The sequence below is a fragment of the Megachile rotundata genome, chromosome 10 (genome assembly GCF_050947335.1).
Source record: "Megachile rotundata isolate GNS110a chromosome 10, iyMegRotu1, whole genome shotgun sequence".
In the NCBI taxonomy this organism is placed as follows: Eukaryota; Metazoa; Arthropoda; class Insecta; order Hymenoptera; family Megachilidae; genus Megachile; species Megachile rotundata.
The window spans coordinates 1,019,321-1,042,450 of record NC_134992.1 but is presented as its reverse complement, the minus strand read 5'-3'; the positions used below and the strand labels follow the sequence as shown (position 1 = coordinate 1,042,450).

Here is a 23,130-nt window from a genome sequence, read left to right as displayed (position 1 = left end):
TTGCAACGTATCCCCCCCCCCCCAGACATTTTAATGTCTTACCGTCTTTTAATTCGGCTGTCGCCGACAAAGGCGAGCCGTGGCAAACAAAGGACAGCCGCCACTATTTACGCATACTATTCCCACAGTGAATATTTTTGATTCCGACCTCCGTTGCACTGTGAAAAGAATTTCTTAACATTTTACCCTTGCTTGCCACGTAGCGGAAAATAAGGAAAATTTCCAACTCCACCTTGACTTCCAAATTATTAGAATGCCTGGAAGGGGAGCTACCGAGGAGTTTACTTCCTCGAATTCAGGTTTTTTGGCAGACAGAACATTTTTAGCAGCCACAGAGGCTTGTAAAGGCAAGAAAAAAGGTATTCTGAACTTGGAATTTGTAATTTGAAAAATAAGGATATTTTGAGGTTAGAACGCCATGGCCACCGAAACTGAACGAGTAGAGAAGTTCAAAATACCATTGTTCGACGGAACTAATTATGAAAATTGGAAATTCCGTATGGAATGTATGCTGGATGTCAAGGAATTATTAGACTGTATAAAAAATCGATTATTTTTGGAAGAACCTTCTGAAGCGGAGACTCCTGCAGACTCAACTGCACGGGAAGCTAGGAACACAAAGAAGACAAAAAATGACAAAAAGTGCAAAAACGAAATCATACAAAAGATTGCAGAGAGTCATCTGGGCTATGCAATGGACAAAGAAACTGCTTACGACGTCTGGAAGATATTGGAACGGACTTTTCAGCGAACAAGTATCGCATCACAACTCGCAATTAAAAAACAGCTGCTTTCCGCTGCTGTCAAACATAACCCTCAAACTGAGAGTATGGAGGAACATTTTCAGAAGCTGGATAAGTTGCTGCGACAGCTCGTGTCTACTGAATGCGAAGTGACTGAAATTGATAAAATAGTGTATCTGCTTATTTCGATGCCAATCGAATATAACAGTGTGTGCACCGCAATAGAAACCATGTCAACAGAAAATCAAACTCTGACTTTTGTTAAAGGTCGTCTCTTGGATGAAGAAGCAAAATTGAAACTTCAAGGTAAAGGAAAATCCAAGCAATCGTCTCAATGTACTGCGGCATTCGGAGCGTCCACCAGTCGAAGAGGGAAAGGCGACTTCAAAGGGAAAGGAAAAGGAAACTTTAGAGCAAAGTTCTCAGGAAGTAATCAAGGTAACAATGCTAACAACTACGCAATGCAGAAGTTTCCTTGTAACAATTGCGGACAATTGGGGCACTGGAAAAAGGATTGTAAAAATGGAAGCCAAGCATGCCATGCAGAACGGGAGCAGAACTCAACTGAACAGGTAGTTACAGACTCAAATGTATCAAGTTTTGCGTTCTCCACCTGTTCTGAAAAATCTGTCGATGGCAAAGCTTATGCTTTGGAAGAAGAAACCGAAAGTTTAATATGGTACGTAGATTCAGCAGCATCCGACCACCTGGTGAATAATGATAATTTTATGATTAATAAACAGACACTGACAAAACCTATTGTCGTTCAAGTAGCCAAAGCAGGTGTGTCAATTTTAGCCAAAGAAAAAGGAACGATTGAGTGCTTAACCGAAGTCAATGGAAAGATACAGCAAATCAGAATTAGTAATGTATTACTAGCTCCAGATTTAAAATCAAATTTACTTTCAGTAAGTAAACTGGAAAGCGCAGGATACAAGATCGTCTTTGAAGAAGGCAGAGCAAAAATAATGAAACAAGGAAAAGTAGCTGCTGTTGGTACTCGAGTCGGAAAAATGTATTCACTTAACACGTGGAAACCCAGCCAGGCAAATCTCACGGATGAAGCCAAGGAACTGTGGCACAAACGACTTGGTCACATCTCAAAATCTGGTTTTGAAAAATTGGAAAAAATCGTTGACGGAATATCAGAAGAAAAATGCAGGGAAGTCTGCGGCACGTGTGTGGAAGGAAAGCAAACCAAGTTGCCTCATCTACAAACAAGAACAAGAGCAGTTAGGCCCCTACAACTGGTTCACAGTGATTTGTGTGTTGTGTCTCCACAGTCACATGATGGTAAGAAGTATGTACTCAGCTTTATAGATGATTACACTCATTTCTCGGTTGTTTATGTACTGCAGAATAAAAATGAAACGTTCCATTATTTCAAAGTTTATGAAGCAATGGCAACTGCTCATTTTAATTACAAAATAAGCAGATTTCGCTGCGATAATGGAAGGGAATACGTCAGTACGGAAATGAAGGAATACGATGAAGAAAAAGGAATACAACTGGAATATACAATCCCATATACACCACAGCAAAACGGAGTAGCTGAACGTTTATTCAGAACTGTTATGGAAAAGGCAAGATGCATGTTGCTTTCATCAGGTCTAAGCAAAATTTTGTGGCCAGAAGCTGTAAGATCAGCAGTTTATATAATCAACAGAAGTCCTACAACAGCTCTAAAGGACAAAGTGCCAGCAGAACTATGGTATGGAAAAAGGCCAAATTTGGGAAAAATCCGAGTGTTTGGTTGTCTGGCCTACCTTCACACTCCAAAGGAGTTGGTAGGTGGAAAACTAAACCCAAGATCCAAGAAATACTATCTAGTTGGATACTGCACCAATGGCTATAGACTCTGGTCTCCTGAGGGAAATCAAATAGTTCTAGGAAGAGACGTAATCTTTGATGAAGGAAAATTCTACCGGACACAAGAAACGGAAAAATGGGAATGTGAAAACATCGAGGAAGAATCTTATGAAGATGAAAACAGCGACAAGCAAGAAAGTGAAGATTTAATAAATGAAAAGCATGAAGATCAAAAACAAGAAACTGCAACTGAAGAAATAAGAAGATCAGGAAGAGAAAGAAGTAAGCCAAAATATTTAGAAGACTATGTGGCTTTAGCGATGAATATTTACATAGAAGATATACCTGGAAGCATAGAAGAAATCAAAGGAAGATTTGACGAAAAACAGTGGCAAGAAGCAGTGCAAGATGAAATTAATGCACTAGAAGAAAGCAAGACTTGGTTTTTAACTACCCTGCCTCAAGGAGAAAATGTACTTGACAACAAGTGGGTGTTTAAAATCAAAAGAGACAATGAAGGAAAAATAGAAAAATACAAAGCTAGACTAGTAGTAAAAGGAAATTACCAACGGAAAGGATTCGACTACGAAGAAACCTATGCCCCTGTTGCGATGTTAGTGACTGTGAGGGTTCTTTTGTCTATAATCAATAACAATTCTTTGTTCGCAGAACAGCTTGACGTCAAAAATGCATTTTTGCATGGAGATTTGAAGGAGGAAATTTATATGAGACAGCCCACAGGTTTCGTCAAAGATCCAAATCTGGTCTGCAAACTGGTCAAGTCGCTGTATGGTCTTAAACAGGCACCTTATGAATGGAACAAAAAATTCGACCGCTTTGTGAAAAGATTGGGTTTCGTGCAATCGAAATATGACAAGTGTCTTTATGTGTTGACTGATAATCATTATGTTGTTTATTTGCTTATTTATGTGGACGACATGATTTTAGCAAGTAATTGTGAAGAAAGACTGAAGTATCTTAAGGGTGCCATATTGTCAGAATTTAAAACAAAGGAACTGGGAACACTGAAGAATTTCCTGGGTATTAATATTCAGCGAAACAAAGATGGCATGTTTCTGTCTCAATCTGACTATGTCCGAAGACTGCTGAAGAGGTTTGGAATGGAAGATTGCTATCCTGTAAAAACTCCATTGGAGATTCATCCACCACGTCAAACGGAGGGTCCATGCATACTGGGAGAGAAGCCCTACAGAGAACTCGTTGGCTGTCTCATGCACTTGATGTTGACCACTCGTCCTGACATAAGTGCAGCTGTAAATTTCTACAGTAGATACCAATCCAATGCCACACAGGAACAATGGCTAGGACTGAAACGAGTACTTCGGTATTTAAAAGGAACTCCAGATATTGGTTTGTATTACTCGAAAGGTTCATCGGAAACTCCACCTCTCCAGGCTTTCGTTGATGCCGATTGGGCGGGAGACTTGGATCGGAAATCCACTTCAGGTTTTCTATTTGAGGTCTTTGGGTCAAATGTGCAATGGGTCACCAGGAAACAAACCATCGTCGCCAACTCTTCTACTGAAGCCGAATATGTATCACTCGGCACTGCAAGTTTGGAGCTGATTTGGCTTAAGAATTTAGTTACCACTGACTATCAAGTTATTCTCAAAGATCCAATTCCGGTATTTGAGGACAATCAGTCGTGTATTCATGCACTTGAAAGATGAGATCAAAAACGCTTAAAACATATAGATGTTAAATACAATTTGGTTAAAGATTTACATACAACAAAAATGATTCATGTTCAGTATATCCCATCAGCTCATTAAAAGGCTGACATCCTGACCAAGGGTCTTCCGCCAGTATCTTTTGAGAAGTTACGTTTAGCCTTAGGTTTGAAAATGCGTTCTTAATTTGTTTTTGTTCATTTTTCTGTAACGGAATTTGCTTATTATGTCTTGTAATTACTGTTAAATTGAGGGGGAATGTTGAAATTGAGAGAAAACAATTTAACTAAAAGTTCGAACTTAGCCAGTTGGCAACCCTGTATGAAAAAAAAGGAGAGCTCTCGCTCGAACAAAGGAGTTTTTTTTTTGTATCAAATAAAGTTTTATTTACGCAGTGGATGTAATGTTTTCTCACGTATAATAAAATCGAACTTAATCCTTATTCTTTATAAGCATCCGGCATTTGTGCGAAGGAAGCTCAATACTTATAACACCTTCTAACAATAACACAAGGATCTTAAATACTTAACTCTTACTTTCGAACCCCTGATCTGGCGGTGTATCGCCTTTTATATGCTTCGCAATTCGGTCTTGACCAGGTTCGACATACTTTTAATGCTGACTATGGTGTACTACTATTGGACCAGGTTCGACATACTTTTAATGCTGTTTATGGTGTCCTACTGACGATAACCATTCCATAATTGTTGCACAATGACCTGGTTCGTCGCTATGTGCAACTCTTATTGCTGACGGGGTACAACAGTACTAATAGCTAATACTATTTCGATGAGATTCCATTTAAAGAGAGAGTAATTGAATCATGAATTTTGAAATTTTTTAAGCTGAACTCTTTTGCTAAGGAAACAGAGGTACCTGAGTCAATTAAGAGTTTGAGAACTCTATCCCCAGATTTCGATAACTTAGATTCGAATAATACATAAATCAAATTACCATGATGAGACGAATTATAAACATTTAAAGGAAGAAATTGTTAAATTCTTACGTGATTTGATTCACCGCTTGAAAGTCCGTTGATGGGGGTTGAATTAACCCGGCATCCGCGCGGCGACTTGTGCGTACGAGCGCTGGATATATCCGGCATCCATACGGTGACCTGTGCGTACGAGCGCCGGATATATCCGGTATCCACATGATGTGTATACAAGTACCATCTGTGGTCAATGACAAATTTTTCGTTATCGGCAGAACGTTTTGAACTGATTTTATTGATATATTCGATTAATCCAATATATCAAACACCAAAGAGTAGGTGTACTTTATTGATATATTTGATTAATCCAATATATCAATAAAGTACACCTACTCTTTGGTGTTATATCAAAACCGCATCCAAAATATCTATCGGATCTTGCGGATTATATTCATTTTTCTACGAATACATATCGTGTTCTATAAGAATTAAGAATAGATCGGCTGAAGGTATTATTCTTTTTTTAAGAATAAAAAATTGTAAATATGTAAATAGCTAAAAATTTGTCAACTGTAATTAGTCTAATGTCTTTAAAGTAACTAATATAATTTTGTTTAACTGTTTTCATCTTAAAATGTGAGGAATACATGCTATATTAGAGCAACAATTGTTTTATTAAGCATAGTAATTATTTAAGACTTAAAAAATGTATATACAAAAACCACGCGCACTGTGCACATTTCTGGCGCGTGCTTCCGTATGGTAACGACACTTCGGCGGACCGGACTGCCGAAGCGAAAGGGTTAAAGATTGATTCGGTGGATTGGGGTTGCGATGAACCCTATGAAAATCTTGATTTTGAAAATACACACTTTTATTAGCCGCGACGCACAGTGAGCCAGAACGACGAATTAGCTGTTCACGGCCAATTGTAGCGTTATTTCAAGACTTGAAACTAAAGTATAGCGGCCGCTGCGTCGTTCCAGCATTTAAAACAAGTATTATTATTACATTTAATCACACCGGATTATTTTCTTGCCGAAAAAATTAAAAATAAAACAAAAATAAGTGTTATATTTCAAAAAGTTAGTGAATATACTATACTCTCAATGTGGACGTTCGGTTTATAAGCATAATTTCTATTAACGTAAACATAAGTTTAACATGGAAACAATTTTTATGAATAGAAATAGATACATTTTTCACTAGATTTTTACAATATATTAATTTATTAATCTAAAATTTATTTATTATTATTTATGTATCATCGTCATCGTCTTGTAGGTCTTCTTGTAACATTAATTTTTCCATTTCATCCTTGAAAATATTAAAACGCGAACGTATATAATAAAGTCTGAAAAAGGTCCGTCAATGTTTCTAATTGAGAAAATTTTCGTATGTGGTCTCTTCTAATATTTCAGAAATCTTTGTTTCGAGCCTCCATTGCTTCTTCAGAAAACATTCCAATGGGCAAACCAGCACTTTGTATTATATCTGCACTATGCAATAATATTTTGTGCAAATTTAATAGCATATAAAACCAGTCGTACTCTGCTACATATAAGTTAAATGTTGCCATTGCATATTCTTGAAATAAAATCGAATGAATTAATTAATATACTTACAAAATATATAATAAAATATAGTAATGTCGATTCGACTAAATACACAATATACATACACCTGCGTGTTGCTGAAGCGTGTGTCACGCGACGCTTTAAACAATAATAACTTCTGCGGTGGGACGAGGGGGGACATGATTGCTTTTGGATTAAAATAAGGAAATCCTGCTAAAAATTTTGCACTATGATAGAGCACGTAACTCTTTGAACTTTCAAAGATATCCCTTGCTAAAGATGAACAACTATGAAAATAATCTTTAGTTCATTGAGAATTATTTTGTAAATAAACTACAGATAATAATTTGTCATGGCATGTGTATTCTCAATATAAACATATACTGTTTATTAAAGAAAAAAAAATTTTGAAAAATATTTAATACTTTTGTCAGGGCATCAATATGAAAAAGAGTAAATTTTTCGGTGAAAAATAGCATTCATAAAAGTCTGATCTTTGAATGCTTGTAATGACTACAATTTTTAATGAATTTCATTAATTTCATCGGTTTTGAATTCGACAGGTATTTAGTAAGCAATATATGTTCGTTTCATATCGATCTAGGAAAATCAAATTTTTGACAAATGAACAGCTAATTCGTCGCTCTGGCCCACTGTGCGGCGGCAACTTCCAGCCGTTCTCTCCCGAAATACAATAGACTGAGCGACCAGCGGCGAGTTCCAGCCGTTCTCTCCTGAAATACAATAGACTGGGCGACCGGCGGTAAGTTGCAGCCGTTCCCTCCCGAAATACAATAGACTGGGCGACCTGCGGCGAGTTCCAGCCGTTCTCTCCTATCAGTGATGAGATATTGGACGGGTTTTTTCGCGTATGCACGGCAATTTTAGTCTCAGTAAAGTACAAGTTTCAGTGAAGCGAAGGGATGCGGCAGCAAGCAAGACGGCGGAGGCATGGCGCGCTTTACAAACGGCAAGAGGAGGGGAAGAAGCGAGAAGACAGCGAGAGGGAGAAGAGGAAGAGCAGGAGTGGAAGAGGTGGAGAAACAAACATAGACACGACCGATCAAACGACTCAATCCTGTAAGGGAAGAAACCGGTGACAGCCTGGTCATAGCACCATTAGGGGGCACAAAATGGGGACCGACGGAGCGGGGGAGAGAGGTCAAATTGAGCAGAGGATCCTTCTGATCAACTGTTGATTCAGCAAGGAACCCAGTCGTCAGCCTGGTCATGGCACCATTAGGGGGCGATAACGGGGACCGAGTGGTATCGACAGAAGAGAGGAAGGAGAAATTTTACCAAGAACAATGGGCTCATGTAGCGTTGTGGAAGAAGACTGGGGCGTAATAGGAAAAAGGGGAGAAACAGTCAGGCAACAAGCGCATGCGGGAGTAGGGGCGCGGGAGCGGGGGTGGGGGACGGAAAATTTGCGGAAATTTTCACGAGCAGAACTCGCGTAATAATGAGTGGCACAGGATGCACAAATGTACTAGGAGATAGTGAAAGGTTGAACTTAACGTGTTCAGGAAGGGGGGGGGGGGATTTTTGTGAAGCAAAACAGACATTTGCGGAGCCCAAACAGAGTTAGACATAGATACCGAAAGCGTATTCGGACATTAGGTGGGAAATGGTGGGGAGAGGTCGCGGTTTTTGCTGTATGTTCGAGCCCACCGGGAGGCGGTGCTGAGGGGGCGTTACAAGGTCAGCTGGAGGTCAGCGCGTTTTGCCCGGGAGCCTCCCCTAGATCTTGACGCAGCCTCTCGGGCCAAGACACTTTGGTTGAGAGCATTCATTCTCCACACATGGAACACATACGCGGGGGGCGGGAGGGAGGGGGGAAGTCTTTCTTCCACAACTGCGAGTGATGGCCTAGACCAGGTCTACTATGCCCAACCGGTAAGGAAGCCTGGCGGGTTGCCGCCATCCTCCGCCCTTGTGGCGGGGGCGGGAGACAGTTTTAGTGGGTATGCGTGGAAATCGTTCCTCTTCTACGGGCGCCGGTAGCGTGAGTCTTTCCACACTACCTGGGCTATCTTCCCAGGTGTCACCTATCACTTTCATCTTTCATTATTAGTTGTCATTATCACTTTTCTCTCTCATTTTTCACTAATTTGCATTAATTTTCACTGTGAGTCTGACACGTAAATAGGACGAATGAAAACACGTGAACGAATATTCATAAATAATTTAAACTATACTATCTTGAGAGCAAGAAAACAGAATTTTCGGTTCAAAACAACTATACATTTTATTTCGACAATAAACGATGACTGTCGATCGATGCCGCAGTCGTTCAACAGATCATCGTTGCATGGCAACCGTTCGTGACGTATGCCTCGCGATCGAGAACAAAACTGCGATCCGTAGCCAGTCTAACAATGTCTTCTAATAAAATATAATACAATTTCGATTCCTCAATTCGGATACCTTATAATAAGAATATAGCGTATCGTTAAACATACATATCTATGAAGAATCGTTCACGCGTTTTCATTGTGTCCGTTTACCGGTCGTGCTTATGTTGTGCAATTATTAGAACAAGACAGTGAAATAAATTGAGAGTTCATTAACCCTGCCAGGACATCAGCTGTTGATGTTTTGATCGGTGGATCTACCTGGTGACACAAATATTTTTTATCGAAGTTAGTTTTTCCATGAATCAATGAGTAAGTGTTATTTAAGTTACTTCTGTATTTTTTAAATTAAACGTACGCAGCAATAGATTTATGGGATGAGGACGCGGCAAGGAAAAATAATACTTATTTTCTACCTTTGACTTCCCGTTTATTCCGTAAGCAGGTCCACGACCTTACTCTTCGACTTACAGTGATGAACTAACTTTCATGCTTACAACACTCACCCCCACACACCCTGATGAATTCTCACTCGAAATCATTCTTTCCTCGTCCAAACCGAATCGCTCTCGCTCTAAACCAATCATTCAACGATACACGCGTATTTCACAGGCATTCCTCGAACTCGGACACCTAACGCGACACTTGACTCGATGATCCAAACATCCTCTCACAAACGCTACGCAGTATTCACTCAGACTCAGGCTGTCGTCAAATCAGGAAGAACTCAGCTGGATGTTGTTTTAGACGTTTATTTTTGTTCAGACTTTTACAGTAACTCCCGCACAGAGTAAAGGTTAACTTAAAACTGAGTATGTGGGTCCGTCGAAGGGCCTTCTTATATACTAGAAATTCGAGGGGGTGGTAGCCCAGTGGTAGGGAGAAGGTCCTGGGAAATAGGTTTTTCCACAAAACCATAATTAGGTAGGGACATAGAAAGGAAACCATAAATTGGCGATAAGTAGTTTTCGTGGTCTAGCGGATGTTGGCGCCGATGGTCCGGCTTGATAGGCATGTTAGATAAAAAGTCTTTGTGATAATTAGCGATCCGTATTCTTCGAAAGTTCTGGGTTAAGTGCCTTGCTGTCCCTCAAGGTCCGCTTAACGAAGGATGCAATATCCTCCCCACTCTGTGACCAGATCCTACTAGAATACCCTAATCTCTGTGCACGTGCCACGCAGCACCATGACGTCGGGTCATCGGCCACGAGACACGACATCTTCGGTGATCCTCAAAGAAGAAGGCATCGACCTCTAACCATAACATTCGCGACTCTTAGAATTCGTCGCGGTCCTTAGCTATCGGTTACCACTGATCCTTAGCTCGATGACGGACATGAATTTATATTATCGTCATCCCAAGACCCCTAAGAACCGGGTCAAAATCCGGGATACGATGGCCCTGACACGTGTGCCACCTTTGCACACGGCTTGACGCTAACAGGCAGGTCCCAAATCTTGGGACCGAGAGTGGCGTGACAAGGGCTGGAAAAGTTATGGGGTATGGAAAGTTATGGGGGTCTTTCCGGGAAACAGGCAAAGCTGGGCGATAGGGATCTGAGGGTTACTCGACAAGGCAAACAACTCATTATCGCATCTTATTCACACCTAAAATCTTAAGACTAGACTAAATATAATAAATTAGGCAGGGACGTGGCGGCCGCTAAATCGACGCCACAGATTTATTTCACTTCAATAAGGTACTGCATTAGATATTCTATTCCAGTTCGACCTCATTTCATGGCAAGGTACTCATTCGTTTTGAAATGTGAATTTATTCGTTTGCTTCATTAGAATAGTTGACAAAATTAATTTTCGTGAATTTATTCTTTTTCCTTTTTGAAGGCATAAAATAAATACAATATACTTCGTCTGGTTGTTGTAAACAACAACTAATTGGTTTATTTCTCATTCACGAATTACGAAGAATTTAATATTATTCTTAACTTGTTAATTCATTGTTCGATTTAATTTTTACGTAATAGTTTCTTGTTATACCGACAGTATCGATTCATTTGTTCACGACGACGATCGGCCGTCATATTTGAAGCTGTCGCGCGACCGGTCTATACACGCTCTCATTGGTCAGTGTTTTTTATTAATAATTCAAAAACTAAGCATTAACCAGCATTTTGGTAAAAGAAAAAGTTGTTCAGAATTATTCCAGCTACCATCCCCTAAAATTATGTCCACCAGTCACTGAACACCCTGTATACATATTTTCATATTTGAGGAGCAGATGGAAAGGAAAGGTACTATAATAACTGTAAGCAAAACATATAATAAAGCCATCTAGTGGCGCCACTAAATACATACGCTGCGTACGCTCTTGCATTTCTCGCGCATGCGCGCAAAAACCCATCCAATATCTCATGATTGTCTCCTATTAACGCGAACCAGAAAGTATTCTCCCGCTTTCCTCCCCTTGGATGGCGACCGGCGGTAAGTTCCAGCTGTTCTCTCCATACCAGGGCGGCCAGTTAAGAGCCCCCGTACTCTCCCGTGACTCTAAAGGGCGACCGTGGTAATTACCTCGTTCTCTCCCAAAAGAGCTCAGCAGGAATCTGCCGCGATCGCGGCTCCGAAATCGATACTTATATTACCGCGTTGCTATAGTCTGCGGACAGTCAACAACATCGCGTTGCTATGCTGGGTCTGCTCTCGTGGCTTCGCGAACGTTCGGCCCTTCCGCGGTCGGTGAGCCACGCGCTCGTTTCGGAGTTCGCGAATGTTTGGCTCGTTTCTCGACGCGAGCTCGTTTCAGAGTTCGTGCATGTTCGGCTCGATTCTCGACGCACGCTGTTCCGTTTCGCGACCCGGTCTTCTCGATTGTTCCAGGCGGTCGAGAAAGTTCGGTGTTGTTATGTTTTACATTTTTTTTTTCTTTTGTAACAATATTAATATTGATTCAAAGTAATTTTAAATAATTATTATACATGCAGGAATAGAGTTTTAATAACTATCCTTTTATTTAAGAGAACACAACAATAAACTCACAATAAGAACCCCATAACGTATTAAACTATTAAGCGTAGTAAGATCGTAAAAAGTAGAATCTTATAATTCGTATTTCGCGGCGTTTCGTTACGTCAAAACCTTTCTGTTGAATAACTTCCACAGAGTCAGTTTTAGAATATTTATTTAAGGAAAAAACGTATTAAACTTTATAAAGAAAACTATTGAATCGCTCGTATACAATGCGCGACGACGACTGGGACGCGGAGAAGACAAAAAATTGATTATCGTCCGTTCATTTGTTAAAAATGGCAACTGTACTGCACTTCAGGTTTGTTCGCAGCGCGCAACACAAATATACACAGGCAAACAAACAAAAATTTCAAAATACAAGACATCATTAACCCCTTAGCTTACAATGACGCCTCAGAGGCGTCCTAAGTCTATCGAGCCAAACATGAATAAGACGCCTCAGAGTCGTCGTAAGTCTACCGGGCGAAACATAAACAAGACATTTCTGAAACTTGCAACAATAAATCTTTTTTTTTTAATCCAGGTTTAACGTCGCATCTACCTTCAGGTCATAAGCGACGACTGGGTTCTATTTCCTACACTTTGTTGGACTATATACTATGGTACAAATTGATTTCTTTCAGGTACTGTAGGGTATTCTCTATGTACTTTTGCGAAGTTAAGGCTGTGGTCGGTGTTATTCCATACTTATGTCTTTGGGTCTGATATTTGCTGCATTCAAATAGTAGATGGTGGGTCGAGATATTCTTTCTGCAGACCGTGCATATTGGTGGTTCTGTTTTTTTTAAGAGGTACTCATGTGTGAGTTTACAAAGACCGGTTCTTTTTTTTGTTTAATAATCAACTAATCGTAATTATTTTTCAAACATCTTGCAAAGTTAATTGTACCGCGCACGTGTATATACAAATCATAGGAAGTTTGCGATTTGTACAGTTTCGAACGCTGAGTCAAGCTGTGTATGTCCCTGCGCGCGACCGACCTTATTGTCGCTTTTGGCCCGCACAGTTGGAAATTAAATCGTAAGGCAAAGGGTTAAATCTAACACGTTCAATTTCCGTTTCTAAACTGACAGACTAACATTACTTTTTCAAAACGCTAGCAACTACTTCCGCACATTTCACACCGTTCCTTTCATTAATCATCATTCACACTTGCAGACATACACACAATTTCACAGTGGTTGCCAAACTGTACATACATTCTACATCAAACCATACATAAATATATTACACTCCCATATACATTTCTATATTCACAGGGTACAAAATATCTGCGTTTAATAGTATACATGTATTGGGTTATTCGGAAAATAATTTCACTTTTTTTTTCGATGAAACGAAAGGCAATTTTCTTATAGTGAATAAATATTTTATTCTATTACATATTGTCAATTCTGGTCCAATACACTTTACCATCTTTCTGATAGTAACATAATTCCACGTTCATAAAATTTGTGTTCTTTGCTGGCAAAAAATTGATGCAAGTGAATTTTCACCTTTTCGTTTGAAGTGAAGGTTTTCCGTTTAAAAAATTCTGTAGTGATCGGAATAAATAATAATAACCAGTTTTGGCACTGTCGTTCTGTTAATACGTTTTCTCTGTACGTATCTGACAATTCTTTTCTTGCTTGAACAACATTATTACCTTTACGATAGTAAAAAAGTAAAATATGCCGAAAATGCTGTGTTAGAAAATAGAAATTAACGAACGGTCGATACAGGCCATCCGCTTTTTGTCATTGCACTTCCTCAGGGAACTTCGCTGGGTCCAAGTGCCCTAAACAGCCATGCTGACGGGGGTGTCCTCAAGACAGGTTCGTGTCAATGAAGACACTCTTGTATTGGTTTTCGCCGTGAAACGTCAGTAAAGAATTGCAGTAACTTGTTTTAAAATCGCCCACAAATTATTTGATATCTCATCAATAACCTTTCCTGATTTACTTGACAGCTGCTTTTCTCTTTCCATATTTGATGGGGCACCAACCGAAAACTACTGCGTAGAATCAATGGAAATTTTTTAGTTGTCTGCAGGTTATATACTTTTTATATAATATATATGTTTTACGGATTATTACAGTTTTTTGTAATATGATACGTATTTATAAATTTAAGTCAAATTATACTATTACACATTAGGAAATCATTTATAGATTTCAATAGTAGCTTGAAATATTTTTAATATTTCTTTCATTATTATTAAATTTATTTTTAATTATTTTATTGGAATAAATATTTCCTTCGATAAAATATTACTGATGACATTATTTAAAAGCTCATTAACACGGTGTATGCCACTTTGAAAACGGTCGTGCGTAGAAAGGCACATTGTAATTTCAGTTATTCAGAATATGATCTTTTCATTTTTCAATTTACACTTGATACATTGCGTAAATAGTCTAATATTAACATCACTTAAAAATTTTTTCTCAATTATTCAAATATATCGAATTCACAGTGCCAGCCACTGATGACCTCCACGGAATTCAACGTGTTAAATGAAAGAAGTTTGCTACATACGTGTACCATTATCTTTGTACAAACTAAGCATTTAATCTTTTCAGCGTAGCATTTAAAGTATCACGTATAATTTACACAGAAAGTAGGACTCATGTTTAAAACTTACGTTAACAATGCACCGATGGGAATCAATATGTATGTTTTGATGATACATTTCATATATAATACATATTATAATCTATTTCATAAGCATCGAATTGTATCTTTATTAACATTTTGCTGTTAAAGTTGGAAAATTTTTATGTTATTTTTCCGACTGTTTAATACAATATGTATATTATTCATAACGCTGTACGAATTATACCTTCGAGTATATATTTCCTACTCTTATATTGAAATTACAATTGTAACGATGCTATATTCTTAAACTTACTTTACACATAGTGGGTAAAAGTCACAGCGGTATAAGTTAAATTTATCACAACTTGAACACGTAGATGCGATTTATGTGTCTCTTCACTGAAACAGGTAGTGTCTACAAATTGTAAATCTTCTTTTGTTTCAACAGGGAGGGCAACTAGTGAAGCATATGTCGCAAATGTTTTGTTGAACTTATTTTGCTGACTCGCACCATTGTGGTTAATTTTATTTGTAATGTTTATTTTATATACACATCCTGCGCTATTTTATATTTGATTTTACCTTTATGCTAATTGAAATAATATCTGAGGAAATTAAAGCAGAACTTATTTCACAAATCGACAAACGTCTCATGGACATACTCCTGTACATCAACTTCCATTTGATTATTCGGAAGGAGTGTTTTCGTCTAGTTTTGATATCCGAATCATTGGAAATAAATAAATACGATTGCAAAATAAATTGAAATTTGTTTGATCAAAATTTATTAAATCTTAATTAAATCAAAATTAAATAAAGTTATTCATTTTTACCTAGCATTTTGTAATTCAGTACAAATAAAAATATTTATATATTTAATTTATTTTAGGCGAAAATTAATTATTGAACGAAAATGGGTCAATATTGATCACTTAAACCATAACTGTAACAAAACTAAAGCATAAAATCAAATATATGTAACAAATTACTATTTAGACACTTACGCTATTGAACTATTGAAGGAAAGTAACCAATTAAAGAATAAAATCTGCATCTAATATGAAATAATACTATTTTTAACTCATCGACTCACCGTGGAACTGTGTTACTCATCAGTTAAACGAATATTAGTGACATGGCAGGGTCACTTTGTTTTCTCCTCGTTCGAAAAATTTTGAACGGCACATACATTTAACATAGTTTTCATATTTACTATTGTTTTATCATGCATATTTTGAATCTTATTAGAATACTTGTCTGTAATATTTGTAAGTATCTGTAAGTTGAATACTATGTATCTAACTTCGTGAGATTAAAAATATACAAAGTGTCCCACAACTAGTGTAGGTCTCTGAAATGGAGGCTAGCTGACGTGATTCTGAATAAGATTTGCCTTTGCAATAAAATAATTTTAAGAAAAAAAATACGCCGACTTCGAAATGAACTAAAAAGTATAAAATAATTTCTATTTCCTAATGAAGTAATTTCTATTTCATTCAATCATACAATTATGTAACAGATATGAATGAAACCTATTTACTCGTTAGGTAGTATATTAAATACATTTCAACCTTTTCGGAGGCGGCACATAATTAAAAATACCTCAGTAAACGTTGCTGCCAATAACCAGTTGATTGTGGTATGACGTATTGAAAATTAATAAATCCTGAGAAGGAATACGAACCATTATAGATATATCTGGTAATATACGTAAATGTAACGACTGCATCTTCATTTCGCAACGTTCCTGATATAAATGAAATTGAATCGACTTCGTTCGCATGTGGAAGCCATGGATCTAAGAACCTATAAACGGAGCCCACGACGCAGGAATTACCAAATTTGCGGCAGATGAGCTCTATCTTTATAGTATATGCGGCGATCGAGTCTTTCCATCGCATACTCTATGAATCTAGCCCTTTGCGGACTACCGCCGCATATATGCGTTCTGCGTAAATCATCAAATTGGCCGCAGAACTCATATATGCTTATTTTACTCATATTGTTTATTTTAGTAAACAATAGTTTTTCGCTAATATCTCGAAAACTAAAGCTTTCCGCGAAATTTGTATATGAACAAAATTGTTCAGAATCATGTCCGTGATAAGATATTAAAGGCGCACTAAAATCGAGAAAAGTTTATTTCAAAAGTTGCTGGTTGTTTTGCAATAACAATAGTTTGCAATTAAAAAATGAAAAATTTTTTGATATTGGTACCAATGGGGATTCAGAACCTACCAGATGCAAAAGGTTTCGTTCCGATCGGTCCACCCAGCTAGGCGTAATCGGCGAACATACATAGAACAAAAAAAAAAAAAAATATATATATACTGATCGAATTGAGTAACCTCCTCCTTTTTCGAAGTCGGTTAAAAATGGAGTTTGAAGGTTCGTTTGAAGATTACGCGCGTCTAGACGCGAGACCGACAACTTCGAAACTTGAAGCTGGACGCGAACGTGATCAAGCGTCTTTGCCTCGGAACAGTGTAAACGTTTAATAAGAAGTTTTTATTCAAAATTCGATTAAGTAACGAACGGAATAATTAAAAGTAGTGTTCATTTATTCGTTTTTCGTGAATACATGGTAAGAAAATTTGAATTAAACTCACCTATTCTTTAAAAATAATCCTGTTCCAGTAAAATTGTGTTCTCGTGACTTCATCGATCCTGATGTTTTATAAAAAGACACACTACAAAATATCTGACGTTACAGTCTGGAGCAGTAAATTCATTTCACTTTACTATCACTTTTAATTGGCATTTTTAACTGCAATATTCTACTCCCACTGTTTACTAATTTCCTAATGAAATAACCACAGATAAAGAACGCGAATGAAAACGCGTAAACGACTATTCGTAAATATTTTCAGCTACTTTTTATTTTCCCTTTGATATTGAACATCCGACGATCTGTCCTAAACTGCGGAACAAAACGCGATGAACATTTTCGATGGAAAATTTAGACAACAGTCCCTTGTAACAAGGACGTCTGACACTCAAATGAAAGTGAGAGTATATCTTTCTTTAGAAACAGGCGAAAACCGTTTTTGCCTTTTAGAAAGGGAGAGGGACAACGGTTTTCTCGGATGCCTACGAAGCGACTGTCCAGCGAGCAATACGGAGCCGTTGAATTGTTTTATGATTCTTTGACTCGACGGTTCAAACAGCCGAAGACCTTATCCAGGACTCTCGCTTTCTCTAGGCTCGAAACATTTGGAGTCATAATTGGCAGTTTAAGACAGAACGTTCGAAGCGAATCACTGAAGGAAAAAAGGAAATTCAGGTAATCGTTCACCCATTTTCGCTTGTTTATCCATCGTTATTACATCAAGAAATAATCGAAAAGTGGCAACAAAATATTACAGTGAAAAGTGATAATCAAAAATAATAGTGAAGTGAATAGGCTGCGATATCAGTTATTGTGGGTTGCGTATTATTTCTACGAATAGTTACGATTGAGTGAACGACCTAGTTACGGGGATCCATTTTCAATCAAGCACGATTATTTTTGAACGAATGGTGAGACTTATTTTAATAGTTTATCAATTTTAGGTAACTTTAAAATTACAGAAATTTTATTTGCTCGACTTCTGTTAATTACACATAACTAATTTTGTTCCTTACTCGTGACAAACGAATAAGTGAACATTATTTGCAACTGCTTTGTTCATTATTTACCTGAGATTTAATATAAAGGCTTCTTATTAAACGTTTACCCTGTCCCGGCGCACAGGCACACGATCATGATCGCGTTCAGTTGCAAGGCTCGAATCTTTAGTTATCGCTTCTAATAATTCAAAAACGAAGCTTCAAACCCCATTTTTGCAAAGACAAATCTTGAGACACCCTGCAGATTTTTATAGCCAATGGTACTTTTAGCCGAAGGTATAAATGTAGCTATTTAACTTTTATTAATTTGAAACAAAATATTTAAATGATTTGATAGTTCTGAAAGCTGCTAATTTTGTTATACTATTAAGGGTAATGCAGAAATCGAAGTATAAAAGCATTGCAGATTTTTAACAATACTACCGCATTTAGATAGCCATTATGTGTATTCCATTTTAGAATATGGAAGAATTTTGCACATAAGATTTCTGAGGTAATAATTTCATTAAATTTGAATATGACTTTACATTTAAAAAATTTCATAATTAAGTTACAATCTTTAATATATAGCCAACATTCATCACTAAAACAGAAAAATTTATTGCGATATACTGTGAGGTTGTTTTTACAATAAAATGGATTAGTAATGGGTTAGTGTGAGGAGTTTATAGCGAACAGCGAAAGCGTAAAGAGCGAATCACCAGCAAGTTTATATAATAAAGTATATTAATATCCCTTCAACAATATTACAACTGAAGTATTATTCAACCACATCCAATTCCTTTCCTACAGTATTTTTAATATTTCCAGTTTCTTACACGGTTTCTAACATTGGGATTGTACATCATAACTTCTTCGTACTACATCTTCTCCTTGCGTCGAGGAGCATAGCAGTATTTTTTATTGCATGCGAAAAAAAAATTTGGCAACTTTTTACGTAGAAGCTTGTTCCATTTCCTCTTCATTGACAGAAATAGATGATTTGGTCATACGTCAAATCGTCAAATATAAACTCTTGTTGCATTTCTATATCTGTATACAAAAAATTCCAAAAACGCGTATCTCCATTTATAACTTATACTTTACAATTATACAAATCTGCATAAAAGTCGAACTGGGTTTAGGATAAAAAATTGAATAAAAAATCCCATTTTTTAATATATTATGTAAATAAATAATTTTCACTAGAATTTTCGAAATCAACTAAATTCCTTGCTCAGAAATACACAATTTAAAAAAAATGCACTGTATTTTCAATCACCAACATTAAGGGCTATTTTCACCTCCACAACTATAAAAAATATAAGTTAAATAATTTTCGAAAAGCTGCCATATACGTAAATTTCATTAAAAACTGCGCGTAACACCTTGGTGATGCCCCTTGTTAGTACTAATCCAGTTATGAAATATATCATATTTTAATATTGCTTATGGGTTATTCCACGCCAAATCGATCACTTTTTGAGGTCACCATATGCAATTTTGCTCTAATCAAAATATGTTATAGTCCACGTGAGAGTGGGGGGGTAAAGTCACCATTTTACCGGTTTCAAAGGGTATAGCCGGATAAGGTGGTCAAATGTGCCCTTGAGTCGAATTTGAGACCCAACTCGTCAGTCAGTAGCATATCCCAAAAAAACATCTCACACCAAGTTTCAACCCCCTATCTCATCCGTGGGGGTAGTAAAAGGGAAAAATCGAAATTCCGGTTTTTTGCCCTTTTTGCCTATTTAATTTCGTACAAAAATTCTGAAAAAATTCTAAAACATTGAGGTCCAGATAGCGCATCTTACAGAATTTTTTCAGATTTTTTGATCGCAAACTGTAGTCGTGAAAAATCAAAAACCGAAAAAAAATCCGAAAAAATGCGATTTTTTAGTGAAGATGTCGGAGCACTACTTTTATATTAACGTGGTAGTTAGGTATTAGTACAACTATTATTCTCTAATTTTTTCAGATTTTTCGGTGAGGTGCGCCGTAGTTAAAAAAATCAAAAACCGATTTTTTCGCGCGAAAAACTAACTTCTGCTTTGAATTTTTATGCCATTTTCCCATAAAAGATGCATTAAGTAATTTTAAGAGGATTCATGTTCACACAATTGATCTATGGATTACAACAATGCAATTAACTTAATTAATTAGTTTTATGGTACGCTCGTTATATACCTAAATGTTTGAAGGTCTTCGAATGGCGTCGGTGGCGCAGCGGTTATGGCGTCTGACTCGTAAACCGCTGCATACTTTTTTTGACGCGGGTTCGATCCCACCCGAACTTATATTTTTTTTTTCTTTTTTTTTTTTCTTTAAATTGTTAATTTTTTTAATTCTAATTATAGAACAATGGATATTACTTATTTAAAAACATTTCTAACGCACTTTAGAAATATTTCAAGGTTTTTTTTTTTTTTAACTTGAAAAACTTTGACAACTTTAAATTCATATAAAAATAATTATGGAACATTTTGACCATATATCTTAATTGTGCTACAAGTTTATAAATTTTCAGTTGAGTGCATATATCAGTGCAATTTTTAAATACTTCATTTCTGGTAACTAAGTAATAGAATTATGTCTATTACTTGTTGTTATAAGCATTTTGTTAATCTTGAATAGTTGAAGATTAGGTTTTTTCCTACACAGGTATCCGACCATTGTACGTCGGGATGTTGTAAGTTTGATGTTTGAAAAATGGTTAATTGAATTCATCCTTGAAATAATCACGATGTACAATATTAAGCAAAATATGTCAAAGAGAGCAAGTGATACCTGTTACAAATGAAGACAGCAATGACGACGGATATATTTGACATAGTATTTCTTCAACAATGGAAAGTGATAAGTTACGAAAAATAAAATGTTTAAAAATAAAAATATATAAAATCGTAGCACAATTAAGACATGTAATCAAAATACTTAAAATTATTTTTATTTCAACAGGTAGTTGGGGCTTTACTGGGTAGTCTGCGATTAACGTAGGAGTCTCACACTAGTCTAAGAACGTACAGACTGTGTGTAAATAAATCACTTTTCCCAATGAAAAAAAAAACAAACCTTGAAATATTTCTAAAGTGCGTTAGAAATGTTTTTAAATAAGTAATATCCATTGTTCTATAATTAGAATTAAAAAAATTAACAATTTAAAGAAAAAAAAAAAAGAAAAAAAAAATATAAGTTCGGGTGGGATCGAACCCGCGTCAAAAAAAGTATGCAGCGGTTTACGAGTCAGACGCCATAACCGCTGCGCCACCGACGCCATTCGAAGACCTTCAAACATTTAGGTATATAACGAGCGTACCATAAAACTAATTAATTAAGTTAATTGCATTGTTGTAATCCATAGATCAATTGTGTGAACATGAATGCTCTTAAAATTACTTAATGCATCTTTTATGGGAAAATGGCATAAAAATTCAAAGCAGAAATTAGTTTTTCGCGCGAAAAAATCGGTTTTTGATTTTTTTAACTACGGCGCACCTCACCGAAAAATCTGAAAAAATTAGAGAATAATAGTTGTACTAATACCTAACTACCACGTTAATATAAAAGTAGTGCTCCGACATCTTCACTAAAAAATCGCATTTTTTCGGATTTTTTTTCGGTTTTTGATTTTTCACGACTACAGTTTGCGATCAAAAAATCTGAAAAAATTCTGTAAGATGCGCTATCTGGACCTCAATGTTTTAGAATTTTTTCAGAATTTTTGTACGAAATTAAATAGGCAAAAAGGGCAAAAAACCGGAATTTCGATTTTTCCCTTTTACTACCCCCACGGATGAGATAGGGGGTTGAAACTTGGTGTGAGATGTTTTTTTGGGATATGCTACTGACTGACGAGTTGGGTCTCAAATTCGACTCAAGGGCACATTTGACCACCTTATCCGGCTATACCCTTTCTTTTTTTCGTTTTATTTATAAAGGATTGGGCTATTTTAAAATATTTTTTGATATCCGTCAATTCGTTATAAAGTGTCGAAAAGTTTAAAGAAATTCTTTTTCGTAAATGGAATCTACTTTCGCAAAAATGTGCAATTACTGTAAACTTTGAAGGCATATTTTTCCTTAACAAATTCGAAACCAGCAAAATGATGACTTAACCCCCGCCCCCTTAATTTCACATGGACTACAACATTTTGTTATTAGAGCCAAATCGCAGATGGTGACGCCTAAATGTGATCGATTTAAAAGTAATGTTCCGGTCGAGAATATGAATCATATGTTTAATATTTAAATTTTGACTATATAACAAATACTTGGATGCAACGGTCCTTAAATATGTGATTATTATCACTGGTTGATTTTTTATGTACGGTTCAACTACGATTCTATGCACTTAACAGAATTGCTGTGCAATATATCGACACAAATTTAAGTAATTTATATAATTTATATTGTAAAGCATATATACAGGGTGCTCCAGTTCTTATTCCATCTGCAAAAATAAAAAAAGAAATATATTAATACAGGAATTTAAACACTTTATTAAAAAATTATTAAAAATAATTTTAAATTTATTAAAAATAACATTATTAATATTATAACAAAATGATTTCAGGCTGCATTGTTGGATACCACGTATATTATATCTTAGTGTAGCGGCTGGCTTCGTGATTTCTTAAGCGATCATGGTAAGTGCAAAAGGCCAGCACGGTTTACGACGTATACGGTCAAAACGGCTATTTTTGAGGATACCGTTAGATTTTCTCGAGGCATGTTTTGTAGTTTTTCGTCAACGGTCTCAATAGCTACGTACGGCATCATAAACCGGGGATTTCCGAAGGGACCACGGTTCCGGGCTTGGCGGTCCCTGACCGTGCAGGGGAGCGGTAAGTGGTCACCGGGAAATCCCGC

At 36.7% G+C, this 23,130-nt stretch overlaps 1 protein-coding gene across 1 annotated transcript in view; it reads right to left on the bottom strand.

Moving 5' to 3' along the window:
- Positions 1-18,990: 18,990 nt before the first annotated feature.
- LOC105663657 (uncharacterized) overlaps positions 18,991-23,130 on the bottom strand; it is a 73,605-nt gene continuing 69,465 nt past the window's right edge. Inside the window, exon 5 of the transcript XR_013039734.1 lies at positions 18,991-22,711. The gene's annotated coding sequence lies outside the window, so the exon portion shown is untranslated. The remainder of the gene's footprint in view (positions 22,712-23,130) is intronic.